Source organism: Helianthus annuus, chromosome 9 (genome assembly GCF_002127325.2).
Source record: "Helianthus annuus cultivar XRQ/B chromosome 9, HanXRQr2.0-SUNRISE, whole genome shotgun sequence".
In the NCBI taxonomy this organism is placed as follows: domain Eukaryota; kingdom Viridiplantae; phylum Streptophyta; class Magnoliopsida; order Asterales; family Asteraceae; genus Helianthus; species Helianthus annuus.
In genome coordinates this window covers 174,323,829-174,330,030 of record NC_035441.2, presented here as the reverse complement: position 1 = coordinate 174,330,030, position 6,202 = coordinate 174,323,829, and the positions used below count along the sequence as shown (strand labels likewise).

The 6,202-nt window shown below is 32.0% G+C and overlaps 1 long non-coding RNA gene across 1 annotated transcript; it reads left to right on the top strand.

Annotated features, from left to right (window-relative positions):
* Positions 1–4,414: 4,414 nt before the first annotated feature.
* LOC110912155 lies at positions 4,415–5,525 on the top strand. Its single transcript, XR_002577748.1, has 3 exons — positions 4,415–4,566; positions 5,106–5,159; positions 5,461–5,525. It is a non-coding gene; the product is annotated as an uncharacterized LOC110912155 (long non-coding RNA).
* Positions 5,526–6,202: the final 677 nt, after the last annotated feature.

Genomic DNA, 6,202 nt, shown 5'->3' with positions numbered 1-6,202 from the left:
GTGCAATGGCAACATCGGAAAGGATCAGACCTTACGTGGGAGCTTGAAGATGAGATGAAGAAGCTTTACCCGACATTATTTGGTACGTATTAAGGTTTCGGGGACGAAACCTCTTTTAAGGGGGGTAGACTTGTAACACCCCAAAATATGTAATTTATTTATCTATATATATTCTAAAGTTTAGTTATATGTTCTATTTTAAAACCAAAATTTATGGTTGTTTTAAATGCATCATCCTATAAAAATCCTATTAATTGCATTTAATTTATATTAAATAAATAAGAGATAAGATAAAAAATAAAATAAAATAATTATATATCAATAATCATTAAAATTAATATCATCAATAACACATTATACTAAATAATATATTATAGATAAAGGTAGATTAGTTTAAAGTTAACTTTGATCTTATTTGTTTTAATAATTGGTTTAAAGATAATTATTCCAAACTTATGATTATTCTATAAAATAATCTTTGACAAGGTAACCATAAATTTAAATTTCGAAGTAACTAATATATTAAAAGTAGCTCAAATATAATTCGTAATAAAAACACAACAATATATTTTCAAAGAAAACATCTATATATATTTAAAAATTTAGTGATATCAACTTTTTTACAACCTTCATTATGAGCCTCTTTAAATATATTTGTGTCTTTCAAGTTGTAATTGTCCATCGTTGATCAATAATTCCCTTTCCCATGCATATAAATACCTTTCAATTGTCTTCTCATATTAGTCTAAACTTTTCATCTTTCTTGCAAAATGAGAAATTTCAGTCTTGCAATTTTATTCATTACTACCATAACATGCATTGTTCTTCCACATTTTCATGGAAGATTAGCCATGGCTACATGCACCCAAGATGGATCAGAGCGTTGGGATTATGTTCAAGTCAGACCCGGTAAGATTCAAAAATTTATTTATTTATTTTTTAAGAAACTAAAGGCTACCCACTTTTAAAGATTGGATTTTTTAACTTCTTGGGCGAAAACTGGGGCACACATTAGAAGTCCGTACAAAGTTCATGAACCAAAAAAGCCATGACCAATATCTATATATACTTATACTTAAAAATTTAGTTATATCAACTTTTTTACAACCTTCATTATGAGTCTCTTAAATACATTTGTGTCTTTCAAGTTGTAATTGCCTATTAACAAGGGGCCAGAAATAAACAAAATTTGACCCGTTTCTAATTCTCCCCTTCCTGTTTCTCACACCCTAAAATGTAACCCCTAATTTCTCGGTTTCACTCTAATAAAAGTAAACGACTTATCAGTTTCCCATAACAATCATCATTTAATTTTGTGTTAATTAATGTTGTCCATTCCAAAAGACCATCTAAATGGCTTTATAACCGTTTTTATGGTTTATTTTTAAAATTTATTAAAGCTGGCCAACCCACGCGGGCTAGCCACGCCCCGCCATACCGACCTAACACGTCACTCACCAGCGGGGGGCTCGAAGTCCACGTGTCAACCCATGCCCCAAACCCCCGCCCCACCATACCCCACAGTTTAAGATATAAGAGCCACATATACACTTCGCATGTGAATTTATTTTCTTTTGATTATCATAGGTTGATTTTAATTTATATTTTATCTCAAATTGAGTATATCCAAATAAATAACTTACAAATGGGCCAAGTTGGAGTTGACCAAAAGTGGAGTTGCTTTGTGTCCCAGTTCTATCAGTTATTTTGCACGTTTGGGTCTTACAACATGAGAAAGTAGTAAGGGCAAAATGGTCAAAGTCATTTTTTTGTTACTGTATGACTAGAAGCAACCCTCCCCTGATTTTTGTACGAACATAACCTTTATAATACTCTAATATTTTTTATTTAAAAAATGCATCATAATGTTTAATAGTTGCAAAATTTTTAAGTAAAAAGGAATAACATGAGAGAATGCGTCTACATAAAGGTTATAATTTCATATATATCATCTTGTGAATTATTCATAACCATCTAAGCATCTTAAGTATCATGATAGAGGGGCTTCGCTTAGGTTACACCATCTTACTATCATATGAATCATTGATAAACATTTACTCAAATAGCACATAGGTTTACATTATGCCTTTTGACTTATCCATGATATCTAATAACAATAATAATACTCTTAATAATTATAACATAAAAGACAATCATAATAATTGTATATGTCACCTAATTTACTATGTGTTCTTAACCATATTTTAAAAATACTCAATAGTTAATGTTACTTAGTGATATATTGTTATACATGTTCCTTACAGTATGTATGGTTTCTAATTTAACATGACATTAAATTATATTCTAACCACACATCAATTAAAGGACATTGATTCCAGACCCTAACTACATATTTACCTTCATAAATATAACTTTAATGATGTTTTTAATTCTACTTTATTATATTAATGTGGCTATAATTGTTATGTCCCTTTGTATGCAAACCCCTAATTTCTCGGTTTCACTCTAATAAAAGTAAGTGACTTATCATTTTCCCATAACAATCATCATTTAATTTTGTGTTAATTAATGTTTTCCATTCCAAAAGACCATCTAAATGGCTTTATAAATCTTTGTCCACATTGCAGCCCATATCCGCCTTCTCTCCAACAACCTATAACCGCTCTGTCTACAAGTGTGGCCATGGCAAGGAACGATTCTGTTGCTGGGTATTCAGAAAAATGGACCACACTAGAAGCCATCTTGACCCACGGTAGAAGAAACAAGCATCACATGGTATGCCTTACAAACTAGATTGTATATATAGAATATTCATTTTAGATTATGTATCTTTATCGAAATCGAAGAGTAAAGGACAATATATCTCTATCTCTACACATAATATTAGGGAGGACTCATGACACGATTCCAGGCTCCGTAATTTGTTATCTCGACCGTCTCTTTTATACAATTATAATGTTAAAGAAATATATACTTTTAAATTTAATATTAACTTAACTATATATGCTAAATATTTAATTATGGATAATTATAATATGATTACCCAAATGAGTTTATATATTTTTTATTTTTATCTTAAGTTAATTAATTTAATTGTGTTAAAAGGATACTTGAAGGATTATTTACAAAGGTAACCCAATAACCAAAAACGCGTTTAGTGGGATCTTGGTGCTAGATTTTCTATCATACATTTTGGGTTAGACAACAAGATTGCCACTAAATAAATATGGATATTTTTGATTAGTTAAGACTCAAAAAGAACCATATGTCAATATATATATACATTCATCCTTTTATGGTATTATTATAAATCAAGAAATGACTTCCTGACAGGTTGATTGTTATTACATATGATCATACAATTTTCATATGCATGTATGAGTTGATTGTTATATGAAGGCACAAGCTTATTTTTTAATACATTAAATCAAACATCTATTTGGACTTACATTCGTATGTTAAAACCTAACAGTCAGTTTACGAGTTTGACAGGCAATAACCAAATCCAAATTCGTATAGTTTGTGGCGACCAAGCTGACCCCACACGGTTGTTGGTTGTATCCACATCACATAGGAGGACTATATTGCGGTTGAAAAAAAATAATATTTTTTTTTAATACTGAAATCTATTTTTTAATAAGGAATTCACATTTATAGATATTTATAAATATTTTTTAACAGTTATAAATATTTATAAATATTTTTTAATACCGAATTCACATTTTTAATATCGAAAAAAGTACTGTTTTTTTTAATATCGAATTCACGTTTATAAATATTTATTGAAAACACAAAATGTAATTTAAATATTGGGTAGATAAAGTGTGTACGTAATTCGTGGCGAACCAAGAATATGTAAACGTTGGTCATTTTGGTTAAGGTCAAATCAAGTTTGCATTAGAATGTAATATACACTTAGGATATGTCATTTTGGATAAGCACAATATTGGTTATCATTTTTGAATCAAATGGTTTAAGTTTATAGTTATGCTGGTAATATATGCAGTGTGCTGAATTTACCTGTCGTGTTGAAGTCACACGCATACGCAATAGCCAAGAGTGGTTCAGGCTGACATGTGGCGGTGGGAATTGCATGAAAGGTGTGGGGCGTGAAGATAACGATATGTGGTGTGATGGGTGCGAAAACCCCGTTGTCTTCCCGAGAGGAAGATTTGTTTCTAAAAATGTTTAGTTGGACCGGCCGTGTCAGACGTCTTACCACAAACAAACAATAGCTATTATGCATGCCGTGCATCGCACGGGCTTTCTCCCTAGTATTACTTAAAAGTCTAGTCATGCTATATTTAACCTAGTTAAGCATTTATGCTAGTAACTTGATTAGAAGGAAGGTTTATGACTAATAAACAAATTAAGTAAGTTTAGGGATCAAACTTGTTAAAAAGGAATGAAAGTTTTAAATTAAAACAAATAAAAGAAAAGGGAAAACAAAAACCACACACCTGGTGTGTACGTGGGATCGATCAAGAGCAGGAGGGGGCAAGACCAAACCCTAACTTCACAAATCCTCCAAAAACAGAAGGGAATTTAGAGTTTTAGTGAATGCATGAGCCCTAATTCGAGTAATCTAAGCTTGTCCAACCCTTGGTAAGTCGAAATTTCTGTTTTGGATGAATGGTAGAAAGTGGGGTTTAACCCAATCGTGAATTTGTGTGGAAGTCTTGTGTAATTGTGAGTAGGAATTCATAATAGAATGAGGATTTTGCTTAATTTTGATTGTTTGAATGATTAGGGTTCATACCCACTTGTTGTAGGAAGAAGATGAAAATGATGATTTATAATGATATGTTTATGAAATGTTAATTGATACATAATCTGATTGTGAAAGGGGAATTTAGATTAGCTAGATGTGTAGGATGAAAGAAAGTCATGAACTTGATTGATTCTTGTTAGATTAGAAGGTGAATAAGTAGGGTTATGCCAAAAATACTTGTACTTTGTGCTTTGATGATAACATGCACATCAAGTGTTTGACAAAATGCCTCAATGAAAGTGCTAGTCATATAAGCTATCAATCTTGTATGAATTTAACATGTTTATGAAGTATGAGCAAGTTGTATGATGTTTTATTTATATGTGTAAATGAGTATGAAACATGAATTAAAAGAATGAATGTTTATATGTAGGCGTTAAGGAAGAAAGTTCAAGTCAAGGGAAGCCGCAAGGGAATCAAGACCGAGGTACGTTACTTGTACAATTTGGGTTTACTTTAGATATGTGTTTGTCCATATTTGTACTAAATTGTATCAAGCATGGTTAAGATATATGAATGGACCTTTCTCTTGAATGGGTCGGATAATGAAATTGTAAGACTAAGAAAGATGGGTATGAAGTTTCGTTGGAACTCACTACCGTGTAAGTATGAAAGAACGTAGCTTAGTATAAGTTTTGTATGTCCCGTTTATTTTAAGTTCGTAAGGTAATTTCTTGAGTAAAGAAGGAACCCTCGTTCTAATATGTTTTGATGTTGTGATCATGTAGGTAAATCTCATGTCTAGTTATCAAGCTTGCCCGGATCGAACACACCTCAAGCCCGTCAAGCGCTCTGCATTTTGTATAAGTCGATGTCAAATTACCTAGTTACTTATGTTTATGCTTTGTACTTAAACTAGTTTGGTCATGGTTGTCTTTTGAAAAGTTGTCGTAGGTGCGTACATACTTAATGGTTTTCGAAACTAAGGATAGGTCATCTTTTGTTGTGTATGTCATGTCTTCGAATGTTTGCGTATAGTTGAATGAAGTTTGTTTATGAAAAACAGGGTATCGCCCGTTTACCAACGGGTCATGCCCAAATTTTGTTAGAAAAGTATGTTGTCATTTATTAAATTTAAAGGAAAAATTATGGTCGTTACACTTTTATTGATGACTATTCTCGTTACATGTACTTGTATCTTATTAAGGAGAAATCTGAATCTCTAACAACTTTTAAAGATTATAAGGCTGAAGTTGAAAAGCAATTAGATCGTCAGATTAAAGTTGTGAGATCAGATAGAGGCGGTGAATATTATGGAAAACATACTGATGTGGGTTAAGCTCCTGGTCCATTTTATGAGTTTTGTAAGGGCCAGGGGATTGTGAACCAATACACCATGCCTGGTACACCTCAGCAGAACGGTGTCGCTGAAAGAAGAAACCGTACCCTTATGAACATGGTGCGCAGTATGTTAACCAACACTAATTTACCATTATTCCTCTGGACTGAAGCGTTAAAAGCAGCTGTTCA